The sequence below is a fragment of the Pleurodeles waltl genome, chromosome 9 (genome assembly GCF_031143425.1).
Source record: "Pleurodeles waltl isolate 20211129_DDA chromosome 9, aPleWal1.hap1.20221129, whole genome shotgun sequence".
Lineage (NCBI taxonomy): Eukaryota > Metazoa > Chordata > Amphibia > Caudata > Salamandridae > Pleurodeles > Pleurodeles waltl.
This window is the reverse complement of record NC_090448.1, coordinates 519,563,223-519,582,517: the sequence shown is the minus strand read 5'-3', so window position 1 is coordinate 519,582,517 and position 19,295 is coordinate 519,563,223. Positions and strand designations below refer to the sequence as shown.

The window sequence follows — 19,295 nt, the reverse complement described above, 5'->3', positions numbered from 1 at the left end:
TATATGGACGATTGGGGACTTGGGAGGTGGGGGGGAATCGAATTTAGGGAGGTTTTCCTTTCGGGGGAATTTGGGGAATGGTGCAGTCCATGGGCTGCACAGGGCTTTCTTTCGGCTACTTGGGCTACAATAGGGCTATTATGATGTATAGCCGGCCATTTTAAAGTGGGCAACATTTTAGAACTGGCGTCCCAGTGGCTGGTCTATAGGCTTTAGTGGGTTAATTAGGGCTAATTAACACAGTGTGTTTTCAAGTTGTACATTTGAGGCAGGTACACTTACCATGGCCAAAGATAAGATCATTCAAGCAATGAGATTGTTGGAAGAGGCAGGCCCCATGGATTTAGTGGCCTGCATTGCTGCACAGGAGCGCAGGTGGCCTCCACATAGAGCAGAGAGAGGAGTAGCAGCAGCAATGTGGGCGTACCGGCCTGAATGCGGAGTGCATCATAGGCTGGCATCGGTAAGTGCGCGGGCCACACAAAAGGAAGGGAGGGGCCTTGAGAATTTCTCTTTCAGTGCCTCAAGGGAATGGGGTATGCTGTCAGAGCGTGAGAGGACGGTACCTGTGAAGGTCAGCTGTCTGGTGCTGGTGACCTCCGAAGAGCTGACGGCTAGAGCGTCGAGGCATGAGCGTACAGCTTCAAGGAAGCTTGTCTGCTCAGACAGAGACTGGGGGCAGCGCTGCAGTTAATGCGCATGCCGCAAGCACTAAAGGGCAGGGCCTTGAAAATTACCACAGAAGGCGGCCGTCAGCCAGCGAGTACTGGCATGAAGGAATATGGGGTGGAAGAAGGCGAAAGGGGAAGTAGATAAAATGCAGAGTTCAGGTAAAGAGGGACTACACGAGGTTGAGAGGGAATGCAGAGATGTTGGTGGGGCATGGAGCAGGGAAAGAGATCAGACAAGCATAAGGGCAAGAGAGGGGGGTCTAAATCTCCAGATTCATAAATAGATCAGAGGTGGGAGAGGCTGCAGGGAAAGGGTAAGGATTTAATGGATGAAGTGATGCTGGGGATGTCTGGTGGGAAGGGAGTTGCAGTGGGCGGATGCAGACAACAACGTCAGGGCTAGCTGGGACACAGGCTCCTAGCGGTCCTATGGTGGCTATTGATTTAGCACAATTGCAGTGGAGGAGGAGGAAGCGCTAAGTGATGATGATACACAGTTACAGTTCTGGAAACCTAAAATGCTGACAAGGGTATGTGGCAAAGTGGCAGATGGTGCCACAGTAGCGAATAGACCAGCAGTGTGGGAGATCAGCATACCAGCTGACAGGGGGATGCACTAGGAATGGGGTAATCAGCAGTATGGGATTGACAGGAACAGTGGACAAGTGGTAGATTTGACCACCACGCCAGCCAATTTCTCATCTACGCAGATAAAAGCGTTTCGGGGCACGGAAGACTCTGGGGAGCATTGTTCAGCTCTGCGACCTCGAGGGGATGTGAAGGTGCAGCCTGGGCAGCCAGCCTGATGGCGGTGAGGGATGTGGCAACAGTTGGCCCGCATGACGGGGGAAAGGGCGTCCCCGGCGTCATCAGACCCAGGAAGATGCATCCTGCACAGCAGCAGGGCCAAGAGACACTACAAGCTGCCGCTCACAGTGACACAGGAGGCAGCAGGCTGGGGCACCCGGGGTCAACAGAGGAGGTAAAAGTGAGTGCGTGCTCCCCACGGGCAGGCGAGTATGGAGTGAAGGACAAAATGGTTTTGGATTACTATGAAGAGAGCTTAGAAGAAGGGGAAGTTAGGGAGGTGGAAGTGAACGATAGGGAGGGGCAATAGTGGTCTACTGGTGCAGGAGCGGGGAGGGGGACATCTCATGCTGTTTTGCTTTATGTTTTTCAGCACAAGCCTGCTCGTTCCATAAAGTTCTGCGGGGAGGACACGTCGAGGCAGAGGCAGCCGGCAAGGCAACAAGCTCAAGAGTGAGCTTCGGCCTTGACGTGAGGTAAGCCCTTTTGTTCAAAGATGCATAGTAAAAAAAGTGTCAATTGGTGTGGAGGCAAAGGGGTCTCCTGACTGCGGGGAGTCCCGCTTACAGAAAGGGGTATACGTAACGGACACTGGCGTGGGCACAGATGAGCAAAGGGGGGATAAGGAGGAGGGTGGCATGTACAAGGTGGCGGATACAAAGGGTCAAGTGGACATGGTCTCTGAAACAAAAAGTGGGGAGGGACAAGTTCATAAAGATCCGTTGGAGAGTAAAGAACTTAAGGTGAAGAAGCTGCCCTACATGGGTACTTCCTAGTGCTTAGGGGCACATTCAATGGTGTCCATGAAGGAGAAGATTTGGAAAGGGGAGTATGTGGAAACTGAGAGTGAAAGAAGGATCAAGGGAAGAAGAATATTAACTGGCTAAAGTACCTAAAGTGCCAGTTATGATAGAAAATTTGACAGTGGCATTTCTTATCTATATCAGCGTCTACTGTGAGAGATATCCTGAACGATCAGTCGCATTGTTTAAATATATGGATGTTATACATAAGGCGTACAAAAATTATGGCACTTACGCCTGAGTACAGTACACTGAAGAATTTAGGGTGCGCATAACGGCAGACCCTGAGGTGCAATGGGGGGAAATAGATGCTGACCTGTGGAAGCATAAAATGGGACCAGCGAAGTTTGGCAAAATGGTCTTCACAGCCAGCGGTTTGCCAATCACATACCGGCCCTTACAGGTTCATCGCAATCAAGGAGGAATGGGGTCAACCACAAAGTCACAGTCACAATCGTCCTGCACAACCACACCTCATATCGGGGCTTGCTGGAACCTCTGTAAAAGAGCCTGTTCCAGAGAATACTGCAAGTTCGGTCATGACTGTTCAAAATGTGGGGGAAAACATGCAATGATCAATTGCTTTGGGGCATGAAGCCCCAGTGGGGGAGTGTCATGACAAGGGCAAGCAACGCAGGGCAGGAACAACTATCAATCAGGCCAGGAAGGCGGTTTCAGGGGGGACAGGGTGATCACAGCACTGGGGGAAGGGCTCCTATGCCAATTGACTTTGACAGGCTTCTGTTCTGGCTGGATTTCTATGACAGGAAGGATGACGCAAGACTTCTGCGGGACAGTTTCATGTGGGGTTTCAAATTGGGATATCAAGGTCCCAGGAGGGTAAATGGGTGACAAATCTGAAATCTGTGAGACAACACAGATTCATAGTGCGTGAGAAGTTGGCTAAAGAAGGACGTGAAAGACGAATGGCAGGTCCTTTAATGGACTGGCCCCTGGACGATTTGACTGTATGACTGATTGGTGTTCCTAAAAAATAGAAAGTCCAATTGTAGTTAATCCAGCATTTGTCTTGGCCAGAGGGCTCTTTGTTGAATGACTTCATTCCAGTTGAACTGGTGACAGTTTCCTACTCCTCAGTGGACGTTGCAATGCAAAAAGTCAGGTGGGTCGGTTAGGAGGAATTCATGGTGAAAAGTGACGTAAAGTCAGCCTTCCGATTGTTGCCAGTACACCCTACTGACTTTCAACTACTCGGGCTACAGTTTGAAAGATGTTGGCATGTGAAGAAGGCCCTTCCAATGGGTTGTTCTATTTATAGTGCATTATTTCTTACAGTGGCAGTTCACTTACATCACAGGTCATTCACAGATCATGCATTACTTAGACAACTTCTTTGTTGTTGGTAAGTCAGGGTCTCAGGAATGCCATGAGATGCTCAAGAGTTTCCAAGCAATTATGGCTGATTTTGGGGTGCCTCTGGTATCTGAAAAAACAGTGGGCCCCTTACAACAACTGATATTTCTTGGCATTGAGATATACTCTGATATACTCTGCAGCCATGTCAGCACAGCTGTCCAAGGATAAGAAAACAGCGATGCTCTTACTAATTGATGACATGCTGCGGAAATAGAAAGTTACTGTAAAAGAGGTACAGATTTTGCGTGGCCACCTCAATTTTGCTTGCCGGGTGGTTCGGGTCGGCAGAGTTTTTTGTGGAAGACTAGGGCTTTCCGTACAAGGAAGATACTTACCTCTCCACCATGTTCGCTTGTTGGCTGGGGTGAAGGAAGATCTGACGATGTGGCGTTTCTTTGTGGAATCCTTTAACGGCATCCCTCTGTGCACGTGGCAAGAATTACAATGGGAGGCACAGATTTTCTCAGACGCAGCTGCAAGATGCAGTTTTGGCATTTACTGGTAGGGGAAGTGGTGTGCCAAGGACTGGCCCCCAGAATGGGCAAATGGCAGCAGCAGCATAGCCTTTCTGGAACATTTCACTGTGGTAGTGGCATTGATTCAGTAGGGAGCAAACTTGTCACATAAAATAGTCATCTTTAAGTCATCTTTCGTGTTGACAATATGGCAGTGGTACAGGTTATCAACTGCCAATCCGAAGGGATCGGCAAGTTCTGAAGTTGTTGAGGATTTTTGTTCTGGGTTGTCTCAGGCACAACATTGCTTTTCATGATTTTCACGTGCCAGGTGTGGACAAAGACATTGCAGATGCTTTGTCTCATTCGCAGTGGAGGAGCTCCATGGTCTGGCCATGGATGCAGATCCCGTCAGGACATGGATGCCATTAGAGGTATGGAAGATAGGAGATAGTGGATATTACAACTGGTTTTGAATTCACTAGCGGGGTCTACCAGGTCAGCATGTGTACGGGCATGGGCGGAATTTCTCGAGTGTGGAGTGCATCGTAGGGGGCAGGCATGGGCAAGGGCGGAGGATACCTACCGTACTTATTCCTTTTGGAAAGGGACAGTCCAGGGTCACTATTTCTGGGAATTTGGCAGGTATATCATTCATGAGGAAACTGTTTTGGGAATACTCCCCCTCGGTGTGGGATTTGGGTAGGGGAATACTGGAGGGTTGGGCTAGAGAGTCAGGGGAGAAGGAGCGGAAGAGGGAACCTATATCTCTGGCCCTCCTGGGCCATGTCATTAGAGTTCTTACAGAGGTGTGCATAGATACAGCTAAAACAGTAATATTCAGTACACTCATGTCATGGATGTTTTGGGGGACATTTAGGGTGTTTGAGTTGCTGGGAACTAATACTAACACAGGCATGACTTGGCAGGACATTCAATTTACGGGGCAGGGTTTGTGGTTGACCTTGCACAGATCAAAAACTGACCAACAAACCAAGGGCATTTGGGTGTGTTTGTGTCCCTACTCGGAGAGCAGAGTATGCTCAGTTCAGTTGGGTCGACAACTTCAGGCTGCCAGGTATGGGGTTGACTTGAGGGTGTTTGTACATAGGCAAGGGAACCCAGTCAAGGCATTGCAATTTTTGGAGGTATTGCACAAAGCTCTGAAGAAAATTGGGAAGGAAGGGTCGCAATTTAGTACACACTCTTTTCGTATAGTCATGGCCACGGAAGCAAGTTGGTGGGGATGGGAAAGGGACAAAATCATGCAGTTGGACAGATGGGCATCGGATGGCTTTCATAGATATGTCAGGGGTCGGGTATTGAGTGTTGAACTGGTTGCCCCACCAAGAGATTGTTATCTGCTTGTTTTACTGGTTCGGTGGCAGGCCCGGGCACAGAGGCCCTGGATATTTGGATTGTGGGGTATTCTTTTATCAGAAGGGCTGAGAGCCAGGCACAACAGACACACTTCAGTGTGCAAATGGGTCTGGATAGCAATTTATACTGCTACACTGGCACGAAAAAGGGGACATGTTATGAAAGTAACTGATTCCCCACTTACAAAGGTTAATGTGAAGGGGGACATGACCTGACGTCTTATTGCTCCATTTAGGTGAAAATGATTTAATGATGACAAAAGGCCTGGTGGTTATCAAACAGATGAAACATGACCTTAAGGACATTTTTGCCCTATAGCATGGCTGTTACATTATATGGACAGCGTTAATGCCCAAGAGATCATGGCGTGGGGCCATTCTCCCAACGCTATTGAAAAGGCGAGAAGAAAGTTGAACAAAGAGATGCACATGTTTTGCAGGGTTAGGCGGATTGGGATAAAAGAGCATGGGGACATTAGATTTAATGATAAAGAATTCTTCAGGAATGATGGAATTTGTCCTTCAAGGGCATGCTGCAGGTGAGAGAGACACTAAATGCAACATTGAAGGTAGAATAAATTCAAGGCCCGTGGTGGGGGGCCAAGAAAGTCCACTGGGGACTTTTCCTGGGTGGCGGGTGGAGGACAGGTTATCCTCATGTTGCTCAGTTCATGGATGGGCTTGGGGCAGGCCAGGCTGGAGAGACAGGGGTACATATGACTGAACACAGATGAGATAGGCTATCAAGGTTGGTTTCACATGTTGTGCATTCAGCAGTTTGCAGGTTTACAATCTCAAAGTGTTATTATGTTTTCAAACAAGTTTAGAACAATTGGGGGAAATTTTGCATTGCAAACAATTGGTAGAGGGAGGCTACTTTAGTCAAGGGGTTGAGGAGATAAGATAAGTTCTTGTTTAGTGAGGTTCTAGTTTTGTGAGGCAAAGGCCAGGTTTTGTTTTTGTGGTTGTGCACCTAAGCCAATAAAGTGGCCTTTTACACGCAAGTACTTGAAGTGGTCATTGAGTGCACCCTTATTCCCCAGCTGGAGACTTGGGGGGGAACGGACCATAGGGAGGATCCCCATCCAGGTTAATTTATGAATGGTGCAGTCCATGGGCTGCACAGGGCTTTCTTTGGGCTACTTGGGCTACAAGAGGGCTTTGGTAAATTGCGTGCCATTTTAAAGTGGGTCACCATTTTAGAATTGGCGTCCCGGTGTCTGGGCTATAGGCTTTAGCGGGTTAATTCCCTCCCTCACCGCTTTTAGCTATAGAGTTTTGGTATGGAAGGGTTGGAGGCCTTTGCATTTGTTGTTTCCTATTTCAGAGAACAATACCTTTTAGGCTGTTTTAGATATGCACGGGAGGGATGCATTGTATGGGGTTGTCACTTGAGACAGTTGTACGGTGGGTGTAGGACAGGTTATCCTCATTTTGATCAGGTTGGGATGCGGCAGGGCATGCAGGAGAGACATGGGTACATAGGACCAAACCCGGACGGGACAGGCTTTCAAGGCTCGTTTCAAATGGTATGCATTCAATGGTTTACAGTCTCAAAGCACTGTTATGTTTGAAATGTGTTTAGAGCAACTGTGGGAGTTTTGCATTGCAAACAATTGGGAGAGAAAGGGTACTTTAGGGGACGTGGGTGAAGGAGATAGGATAAGTTCTTGTTCAGTGAGGGTCTAGTTTTGTGAGGCAAATGGCCAGGTTGTGTTTTTGTGATTGTGCACCTAAGTCAATAAAGCAGCCTTTTATACACAAGTACTTGCAGTGGTCATTTAGTGCACCCCTACTCCTCAATTAGTAGCATAGCATGATGGTGTGGTACAGTCCTGCAGGGAAGATTGGAAAGAGCGGACACCATGCCCAACAGTGTTGTGAAAGAGCTACGGGGAGCACCATGTTGCAATGGAGTGAGATGGATGATACAAAACTCAGGATTGGAGTTCCTTGTGGATCAGCGGGAGGAGCACAGTGTATCACCCCATCTTCTTCCAACATATACTACATTTTTAACCTCAGTGCATTTAATATACCTGTAAACTTTCATTGAGACTAGATTTTGCAAGACAAGTGTTTTTCTGAACTGTAAAGGTTTATTTACAAATGGATTGTACCTATTAATAAGATTGCATCATACAATGTCAGTAATTGGGTTGAGCAAAATCTCTGGAAAAATAAACATCATGGCTGGATTACACGCATCAAATGTTCTCTGAAACAGTAAAGTCTCTATTAGAGTTCCTTTATGCATGAGTCCTTCCTGTTCGTTGCACTGTTACTGCCGGTAATTATAGTAAGGAATTAGGATCGCCTCCTCACCTTGGAAAGAGAAGGGCAGTTTGGCATCCTCCCTGTTAGTCCATCTTCTATTCCAAGACAGCCCTTCCCTCCCCACCTACTTCTCCATGTTTCCCTATTTGTTAGTGGATACAGAAGGGCAAGTCATAATCCTCCCAGTCAGTTCAGCTTCTCCTCTACGACTGCCATAGGGATACTGCTCTTATAAAGGGTTTAACCTGAATATTCAGCATCTGTTTACCTGCAGTATATGTCTGAGAAGTTTTGGACACTTCCGATAATGAATGGCCACTCCTGTCTTCCTCATTTGTTTTTGAGGCTTTTTGGCATTGTTACTGACTCATGGTGCTGACCGGTTTTACATGATGGAGTTGCTCAAATGGATATTTCATGGATGTTTTATTTGAGACAGGAGGGGCAACCAACTCCCATCCCTAGCTGTATCCACCATCATACCAGCTACAAGAGTCAGTGCTGACTGGGTTGCAAAGCAGGCACTCTTTGTATATGTGCTATGTTCCTATACTACTGCTACTCCAACAGTGAGAGTCAGCCATGAAGGACACCACAGCACCTCATGAGCATCCTTTATCAAGCTCTCTCGTTATAGTGGTTGTAGACAAAAACTCGGCGGGAAAAGAGATGCACTAGTTTTAAAGAAAATACCCTAGTCAAGAAGTGTATTGCTTCGAAAATGTCTCTTCCGGGTAGATGTATATCTATAAATGGGATAGTTACATAAAAAAAAGTTATGTGTACATTTTTTTGTTTAATGGTAAATGAAAGAAAATCATACCCTGTTTAAATTGGTCCCACCTAGGAGATTCATATCTCTCATATTAATAAAACTGATAGCATGCCTCTCTGATACTGTTAGACCTGATAGCCTTAGGGTGGCCTTCCCCCCAACTTTTTGCCTACCTCCTCCATTTTTCTGATCTCGTTTCTGCTGGTATTGGGACTTGCTAACCAGTGCTAAAGTTCTTGTGCTCTCTCCCCTAAATATGATAATATTGGCTTATCCCCACTTGCATATTTAATGTACTTATAAGTCCCTAGTAAAAGGCATTACAGTTGTCCAGGGTCTGCTACTTAAATGCTACTTGTGGACCTGCAGCACTGATTGCGCCACCCACTAAAGTAGCCCTTTAACCAGTCCTTAGGTCTGCCATTGCAGATCCGGTGTCTGCAGTTTTACACCACCATGTTGACCTTGCAAAATAACCTCTTTGACAGGCCTAAACCTTCACTTTTTAGGGTGAGCATAAGCGTTTGACTTTGTGTATACTTTATTAGGTCGAGCAGAAACGGTTGACCTCGTGTATACTTTACTTTACCTCCTCTGGCTTAAAGCAATTTCATTTATTGGTTTCAATGTCCTTAAAAAATGGTTAGTTCTGCATTTGCCTCCCTCCTTTTTCTGTTTCAGAGCAGTGACCAACTACTGTATTATTCTACTTTGGTTTCTTCATCTGTTGCTGTGACGGACTACTTTTGTCATTTCTTTGTTTCTCACCTTTCACTGTGGGTGTTTTAGGCTTTATGTATTGCAGCATTCTGTTCCTCCCATCTCCTCCCATGTCGCTAACATTTGTTTTGGCTTTATTCTTGTGCTCTCCTCTTATCTCTGGCTCCTAAAACAAGCTTATTATACAAAAGAAACACTCAGTGCCTAAACATTTTGCTGACTGCTCACAAAATCACCAATATGCCCTTTCTGGTAGAATGTAGCTAAACCTCGAAGCAGTGATGTGAAACTTGCAGGGCCTAATCTGGAGTTTCTCTCTCTCTCTAATCCCCCTCCCTGCCAACCTTCAGAGACATATGCACACAGGGCATTGCTTATCTCCTTTGTTGGGGCCATAAATCTTCTCAGGCTGCTCTGCTATTGTTAACTTCATTAGAGCTTTGTTTTTTTATTGAGACGTACTGTAAAGCTGAACTATGTGACAACCTCCGGCTTTCCTGCCCATTCAAGAGTTGTCCTGTGTCATACTGTACTAATATGGGCTGTGTTGAGATAAGAGCCTGTGATACTCATTGCAGCATTGGTTGTGCTAACTATTTGGCTGAAAACTGGAGTTTCTATGTGAATTAGCACTACCATAAATGTGATAATGCACGCGATGGGTTTTCCGTGGATACGTTTGGCCAAATAAAACATGGTGTTACTATACCAGTAGATATCATAGCAATATAAAGGAAAAACACAGATTTCTGCAGTAATCTCCGTCCCTCAGAGGAAAAGTTGTAATAGAGCAGAATTACTTGTGTGCTATTCCTTGTAATAGGTCCCTGGTAGTATTATGGTTATTTATTAGATTGTCATGAGAACTCTTGAGTTTTCTACTGGTGCATCAATGCTGGTAGGGCTTAAAGCGGATTTATGAGCAAAAATAAATGGAGTCCTATTGAGGTGAAGAACTGAGTAGTTTTGAAATGGGGATGGTCTCGGGTAAAAACCAGAGGCTCTCAGGCATACAATAATGTAGCAAAGGCCCAGGAATCTGTAGGGTGCCTTTTATAGCCATTTCAACACATTGAATAACTAAGTGCCTATGTGGCCTAAAGTGCAAGAACGAATGGGTGGTCAGGTAGCAGCTTGTAGATTAAAAGGCTTTTCACCACATTTTCAAGTCCATGTTTTCAGGTTTGACTTACCGCTGTCTGCATTACCTATTGTTACCAATTCTTTGGGATGTGCATTGAGTTGGACATTGGCTTCGCCCAGAGGAGCAGTAATCTCTCATCTTATTCCCTTGGCTTTGGTATATCATTCCACATGTTACATCAAAAAAGCGCACTTCAACAGCCTGTTATAATTGCTTATGTACCATAAATAAGGGATAGAGAAGTTTATGTTAGTAAGTTAACTGGGACTCATCCATCTGCAACAAGGAGAATTCAAACCAATTCTACCAGGACCATTTTATCTCTGTTTGCAGCCTCACAAACAGTATAGGATCCTTCATTTATATATTTTTTTTACGTCAGGCGCAAGCACTCTCTTAAATTTTGTAATCTATCTGTGGGCTTTTAACCACGCCCACCGCACACCCATCACTATCACTTGTTCATGGGCTTGCCTTTCCAAATTCCTTTGTTATCATTGGTAAATGCTTTATGTTTGTCCCTCATTGGGGCAGTTTTGTAACCACCTTGGCCATCAACCCTGTTACATGGATAATTGCACATTTGCAGATATGTTTAACTGCGAGCAAACATATTTTTCCTTTTGTGTCTCTCCTTTGCACTCATGCTCATGGCGGCCATGGTGCTTTGAATCGGCTTTCTTAGGTCAACTATTTTACTTTCTTTTTGAACTAATGTGGCAAGAAAAGCCCAGTTAGGAATTTACAATGCTAATAGATCTAACTCTAGCAAACCCAAGACCCATTGCATTGCAAATGCTTCTTGTACATATGTCACCCCTAGGGTAGGCCCAAAACAACCCACAGGGCAGGATGCAAAGTATTTAAGTTTTACATGTCCTGGTAGTGAAAAACTCCCTGTTACAAATTGGGTTTCTGGTTGTCTGAGGAATACACCCTGTCCAAGCAGAAGCCACAATCCTAGTCAGGGTAACCCCGCAAATTAAGCTGTGCTCACCCTCTGGTAGCTTGGCACAGATCAGGTAGGTGTGACTTAAGAGGCAAGGTGTAAAGTATTTGTGCAACACTTCAAACAGTAACACAGTGTAAACGCCACGAAACTATTCCACATCATGTTAGAAAAATAGATCTTAATTTAAAGAACAAAACAAGACCAAAATGAAAAACTCCAATCAGTAGAAGTCGAAATATGAATTTTGAAAGAATAAACTTGTTTCCAAAAACAAGATGCTAGGAGCATAGGGAGGCAATGTGTTGGCATCAATCCCGAAGATGTAGGTGATGAGTCAACTCTGAGTAGCGCAAAGTCATAGATGCATCGGGAATGGAGACGATGCGTCGCACATCTGTCAGTGCGGTGCTTCTGATGCTCGCAGTAGCAATGATATTCCATCATCGCCAGCAGCGGCGATGCATCAGCATTGATGTGCCAGTTCCAATATTCACCATGGCGCCGATGTGCAGGTTCTGGCAGCTGCAGCCCTTTATGCCTACTTCCAAGGTCCCAGGACCAGATTGACACCACTTGGCAGGGCACAACTTGCAGGAAGCAAAGTCCAGATGCTGTAGGTGATGAGTTGGAAGTTTTTTGTGTCCCTGAGACTTCAGACATACAGGAGGCAAGCCAGCAATCCCTTGTAGTCACTCTGGGTTCAAGTGAGATGGATCCAGTCCTTCCTCAGCAGGGCAAAGGACAGCAGGCAGCAGGGCAGCACAACATAAAAGCAATTCTTCCAGAGCAGCACAGCAGTCCTTCTTTCTGTCAGAGTTCTTCACAGGTTCAGCAGTGTACTGAGTTGGTAGGGTCAGAGGTCCATTACTGTTACCCAGTTGTGCCTTTGAAGTGGGGGTGACTTCAAAGAAGGGTCTTTGAAGTGTACAGAGGTGTTGTTCTTCCTGTCTTGGCTCCAGACTGACTACATGGGGTTATGCATCCCTTTGTTGGGGGACAGGACACAGCCTATTAAGGTGTAAGTAAGGCTGTGCCCAGCTCTTACCTCCCCTCCGCCCTGGATTGCCCATGAAGGTACACTGTATGTGGCTGTCTAGGATTAATACACAAAGCCCAGCTGTCATCCACTGTTCGCCATGTGAGCAGAGACAGGAAGCAGCCACCAAATGGCTAAAGTAAGAATATGCCCAGCTCACTAGGCCATGATAGGCAGATCCCATAGTGTCCTCTAAAGTTTAAAATAAAAAATTTAATTTGGTTTGCAAACCATGACAGACACATACTCCCCACACAGTTACATTTTTAAAAAAATGGCGGTCTCCATACCATAACTGTGGACTATGAAAATCAAGGGGCCCATCTTGAGGGCCCTTCAATTATCCAGGATCTCACTACTGAGATAACAGACTATGAAACTCAAGGACCCATGTGGGTATCATTCCAAAGTCAAGTTTGAGGACTATGGGTGATACATTGGGTGTGTTGAGTCACTGGACTACAATTTGAAGTCTGCAAACTACCACCACTTTTAGGAGCTATTTTAAATTTAAATAGTAGTTTATGTTTTCATAAAATTGTCCTATTTTGTGTGGGCGGGCATCAAATTAAATGTTAGGGGGAGTTCTTAATAAACCTGGGGGGATTTAATCGAAGAGCATTCTGAACTTTCATTGGCTGAAAGTTCATGTTACCCCCCTTTCTTGGCAACAGGTGGCACATCCAATATTTTGTGAAGAGCAGGAGGTCATAACAGGTGTAAATGTTATTCACAGCCACAGTTGCAAAACTACCATGCAGAGACATGCAAAGAAGAGTTTCTGGAGTTTCCTCTGTTAGTCCAGAAGAACAAGAGATGCATCAGAAAGGAAGTGGAGAAACACAGCAAGGATTCAGTTGTTGGGTGTTTTTTACTCATCTTCTGGGAAGAATCTGATTGCAGGGAGGGTCAATTGGATACTACGGGGCAGACTTATGAAAAGTGTTGTTGCACCTATTGCAGCACCCCTTTTCTTGCATCCCTTAGTGCCCCCCTCCAGCGCCACCATGTGTGCGTCGTATTTAAAATACTGCACACAATGGCGGTGGTCAGGGGTACTAGCCTCATAATTTATTACGCTAGTCTGCCGCTTTGCAGGATTTGCATCAAAAAGTTTGACACTAATCCTGCAAAGCACTCAGAGGCCCTTTGAAAGCAATGGGAGCTTCTCTTTAACGCCTGCTCTCAGCAGATAAAAATGACGCAAAGAAATCTCTTAGATTTATTTGCGCCATTTTTTCAGCCCCCAAACGCCGGAACATCCACCCTTGCATATATTATGCCTGGTTCAGCCATAATGTGGCACAAGGGGTTACAAAGTGTGGCAATGCAAGCATTGCGTCACTTTTTAAATATGGCGCATCGTTTTTAGCCTTCCAATGCCACATTAGCATAAATAAATTACGCTAATGTTGCGTTGAAATGGCACTAGGCCCTCCTAAATCTGGGCCTATGTGACCAAAAGCAGGGGGCTGAGCTGACTCTTCTCCTTTGGAACTTTGACACTGCATCACCACCTCAAGTCAAGGCAGCCAGTGTCCTGGAAGAAAATAATAAAAAAGAAACACCTGCCTGCAAGGAATCAGAGAGACCATTACATGTTCCACATGAAGGGAACCAACTTTCCCCTCAGCATCTCTACACTCAGCTGCATGGAGTGCAAAACTAATGTCCAAAGACTAGAAATGAACAAATAGATGACCTTTTTCACGAATTCCACCAATAAAGAAAGAATGTTATAATGTTTATAAGTGATTGTTTAGCACCAAAGGTGAAAAAAATCAGTAAGTTAACCAAAAACAGAATGAAAAAAAAATCCTAACCTTCCCTAAAAAATGTTTATTTTTTTAACCACTGTAAAAGTGAACAAATATGCTTGTCTCTATAAACTTCGAAAATGCAAGGCCCTGCAGTCAGCCTGATGACTTTGTGCATTGACCCTGAAGTGACCCTGAATAAAAGCCAGGCCCTGTGGCCAGTCTCAACTGCATCATCCCAAAGGCTGGGTGCAGCAGGGTTTAGCCTCCTTGTTGGGTTGGGCACAGAGCCTAGTGTATGTCCAGGCCCTGTGGCCAACCACCACTGCACACAGACAAAGTTCATTTGTAGCATGTTACCAAATGCTTTCATAGAAGTTGGATGTAGTATATCATAAAAAACAGAAACATACTGTTAGCATTGAAATTGGTTATAACACCTTAACATATATTTTATAAACCTCTAATTTCCCCTCAAGAAACTACAGCTAAAGTGAAGTTATGGTTATGAATTCACCCTACAAACCACTAAAACACATCAGCCATGGTTAGCTCTGCAAACCATAACTCGCACACCAGCCATACAAACCTGATGTACTGACGGGAAACCCTCAAAGCTTTGCTGGATGGCTAGTGTAGGCTAGAAAAACATATATACATATATATATATATATATATATATATATTCAAGGATTTCCTCCCAGTCCACAATCCTAAAGGAGAGAGCCGGCACTCTGTACTGCTGCACAATAATTAATTTATTTCATACCGATAACACGAAACTGAAATACATCCTAAGGCCCCGGTCAACGCGTTTCAACCTGAACGGTCTTCTTCATAGCCCACCTTATTTCAAAAAGACAAATATACAAGCTGCACCCCCTCCCCCTCCTTATTTTATATCCTGTTTCCCATTTGACAATGAAAAAATCCTACCATTTGACAGTCCTAAACATCAAGAAACAACAATAAATCAGCTATAATAATTAAAGTATTATCTTCATTGTTAATTCATTATCTCATTGCTTCACCCAAAATAAATTTCACAATAAAGCCAATTTGTCATCATTTTTACAATTTTTACCAAATAAATAACCCAAAAGTCACTCTATGTCCCATCATGCTAATATCTCTAATAAGGAATCCATTTCATAATTTTATCCCTGCTCATAACAATTACAAAACTTCTTACTCACTACTATATCTAAATCAATTGATACTCAGAAAATTAATTAATACTGGTAACAAAGAAACACTTTTATAATATATAATTATTTCAGTTAATTTCACAATCCGGGGTGATGGTGTCAGCTAATCAATTCAAACAGCGCCTAGTTGTCAGAAATATCCCATTAACCCACATGTACATACAGTTCTTCATCCTGGTTCAAACCCCATGGGGCTCTGCTATTAAGTCTGATAATATACTCGGATTAAATTTTTCTCATCATCCGTTCCCTGTCCCCTCCTCGTGGGGATAGCATGGCTCTGTCAATTCCAAAAATTAACATATCATCAGCTCTCCCTTCATGGGTTTGTCTACAGTGTCGATCTATGGGATAATTGACATCATTGTTCTTAATCGCCCTCAAATGTTCCAATATCCGTTTCTTGACAGGGAAGATTGTGCTGCCCACATACCAGAGGTTACACGGACACTTAATAACATACAGTATAATCCAAGTTACAATTTATAAACTTGTTAATCTTCTTCTCCTCCCCTGTGGGCAACGTATATGTTTTACAGTTCTTACTATGCTTGCATGCCTTACATCGCATGCATTTATAAAAACCTGTCTGCTTCATAAATCCCACATTATCATTCTTGCTTCTATCTGCATAGCTATGTACTAAAATATCCCGCAGATATCTGCGCTTCCTATATGTTATCCTCGGATAAGGGCCAACTAACGAGCCTATAACCTTGTCCGTTTTAATTAGATGCCAATATTGCTTTAAAATATTCGCCATTGCTTTAGAGCCGGCATTAAAGGTAGTGATACATCTTATCACCTTCTCATCACTATCTCGTTTTCTCGGACACAGGATGCTCTCCCGATTAATATTTGCTACCTTCCTAAAAGCATCCCTAATAACACTGTCAGGATAATCTCTAGCTCTGAACCTGGCAATCATATTCCTTTGTTTTTTCTCAAATCCAATATTCGTACTGCAATCTTGCCCTTAACAGTTCCCCATAGGGTATACTCCATTTAAGTCTGGCGGGATGGGCACTCCTAGCATGCAAAATGCTATTACCTGCTGTACTCTTCCTATATAAACTTGTCTGTACTTTGTCAACCTCTACTGTAACTAAAACATCTAAAAACTCCATCATCTGTCTATCCATTTTATATGTAAATTTCAGATTAAACTCATTCCTTTGTAAACCCTCCACAAATTCCAATAAGACATCCTCCATGGAAGGAGATAAAACAGGGGCAGTGCTGGTCCAATTAATTAGACAGGAGATTCCTCAGGTTCTGATCCTATGTCTACAGTATCATATGGGCCCCACAGTCTGTACACAGCAGGCCATTAATAGGCTATTCCAATCCCACCTGAGTAAACTCTAAACTAGTGGAGAGGTAATCCCACTGGGTCAAGCCAAAGAATACCTGACAAGTATCCTGCTCCCGTGGCCTAACCTTGACGACCGCATTACACTAGATAGGTCCATCATACGTGCGGAGATTCTCTCAGCGATCTGAGGACTAAGGATGGCTAAGACAGCCTCCCCACTGCGTTTTACCGTAAATATGCAGACGTAGTGGCTCATAAACTCCAGCAGGTCTATAAGGATGCCTTCAGAGGGGGTTTACTCACAGCCACGATTTGTGAAGCCCTAATGGTGATGATATACAAGCCTGGCAAAGACCCTTCCATGGCCTCCACTTGCCGACCCATCTCTCTTAAATGCAAATGTTACGATGATTAGCTGCACGCAGGTGGCTCAGCTTCTCCATTGCCTACCTACCCTCATCTATACAGACCAATTGGGATTGATCCTGAAGAGGAGTACCCTGATTAACATACGGAGGCTCTCCCACATCTATCACGCCCAGCACCTGCACAATGATGCATATGCCCTGGTACTGATGGATAATGGATATTGAAAAGGCGTTCGACTCTCTGGACTAGATGTACCTATGGCATACAAGGAAGAAAGTGGTGATAGGCCCCACATTCATATGGTGGGTCCAGCTGCTTAATGTGGCTCCTTGTGTTAGAGTGAGCCCGGGGGGAGGGTGTTTTCTGACTCAACTTACAGAGGGGGACAAGGCAGTGCCGCCCTTTATCGCTGGTCTTGTTTGTGATGGAGCCAATGGCAGAGAGATTATGCAGACTAATGGGCCTCTGGGAGATAACGGTCGGGGTGGACCACTCATGTGGATGGCGCTTTGATTTACTTATGACAGCCACTGTACTCCGTGCCCATACTCCTGAATGTGATGCAGGAGTTTGGAGAGATTTCTGGCCTCCGCGACAACCTGACTAAATCTAAATTGTTCTCACTGAGATCCCTGTGCAGGGGTCCGCATGAGCTGCTCCCAGCTGTAGGACTTCCTTGAGAATGGAATGACGTCCGCTACTTGGGGATCCAACTGGTGCGTACTGAACAATCATTTCTGGAGCTTAATATCCAGTGAGTGGTGGAAGGCCTTTGCAAGTCTGTGAGATTTTGGAGGGACCTTCTGCTTTCCTTCATGGGCAAAATTGCCATTGTAAAGATAGTGTTGCTCCCTGTATGTCTATATATGCTCTAAGACACCCCTTATGCGATCCCCAAATGCTACTTTAAAACAATCAACAGCCCTATTGTTGATCTTCTTTGGGCCAACAGGCAAAAATGCATCTGACTGCTTACCCTTGAAGGTCAGGAAGTCGCTAATATAGAACTGTATTATATGGCAACATAGCTACAGCATTTGGTTCACTGATTGGACCACGTGGAAAGGTGGGAGAAACCCTCCTGAAAGGTTCCCAGGATGAGTATACATTACCCAACCCAGGTTTCGTTGAACATGCCTTACCTTATACGCCAGGTCTCTGTGGCGTGGAAGGGAGTGGTCAGAAGATTCCTCCTGTATGGCCCTTATGCCCCAGAGCAATTCAGAACAATTGCAGAATCCATGACCATGCACAACTGGAAGGATGGATGATGTAACGCTCCGGGCGACCTATACCCTCAGAGGCAATTAATCCCCCCCAGAGTGATGCTGTTGAGACCTTCACCTTGGGGGGTGGGGGGCAATGTCTCCAATATGTATGCCAAGATATCTGCTACAGCACATAAACTCTGGCCCTCTTTACCATACACCCCTGCAGATTCCTCCACCTTTGTTGCTCTGCTAGTTATGGCGGAGGTCACCGACTGGTCTCCTACGTCTATGAGGCACTAAGAAGTGACTTCCCAGGTGCCCCACTCCCATACAGACTAACTTGGAGGAGCTGCTGGACGAGCCTGTGTCGGAGACGGAGTGGGCGTGGATACATAAAGGGCTCCCGATTTAAATTAATTCAGTATAATTATATCCACCAAACATATCTTACACACTATAATCCCAGCCTGTTCAGATACGTGTCCCCACTGTGGGAACCCGGCTGCAGATTTCATATATATGGTGTGGTCCTGCAAGGCACTCACCTCCTATTGGCAGGAAGCAATAGCCAATTTGAACAGAACTGCTAGTTCGCACATACCCCTCAACATACAGCAGTTACTCCTGAGTCTGATCCCCCACCAGGAAACGTAGCAGGAAATGTGTCTTCTTAGGCCTGCTGTTGGCAAAATGCTGAATAGCTATAAAGTGGTTGGGTGTGGCTCCCCCTAAATATGTAGATTGGCACAGGGATGTTTCTGATTGGGCTACGGTGGAGGAAATCCAGATGAGGCATGCCTGTATGGACGACAAGCTTGAAGATGATTTGGAAGCCTGGGCAGCTATACTATCTGCCTCGAAGGATCCAACTGCGGTTGGGCCATCTGGGGATTCAGCTGGGTGAGTTGAGATTGTGAAATCAACCTTTGTATACAATATAATCACATATATGGATGTTGAATCTGTCCTAGATCAGACTTACTGTATGTTACTGATTGAGACACATTACGCAGGAGCACGAGGAGCGGAGGAAGTTACG

General features: G+C 45.0%; 1 long non-coding RNA gene across 1 annotated transcript in view; it reads left to right on the top strand.

Annotated features, from left to right (window-relative positions):
* LOC138258663 (uncharacterized) overlaps nucleotides 1-19,295 on the top strand; it is a 225,054-nt gene that overhangs the window by 137,370 nt on the left and 68,389 nt on the right. The gene's annotated exons all lie outside the window — the stretch shown is intronic.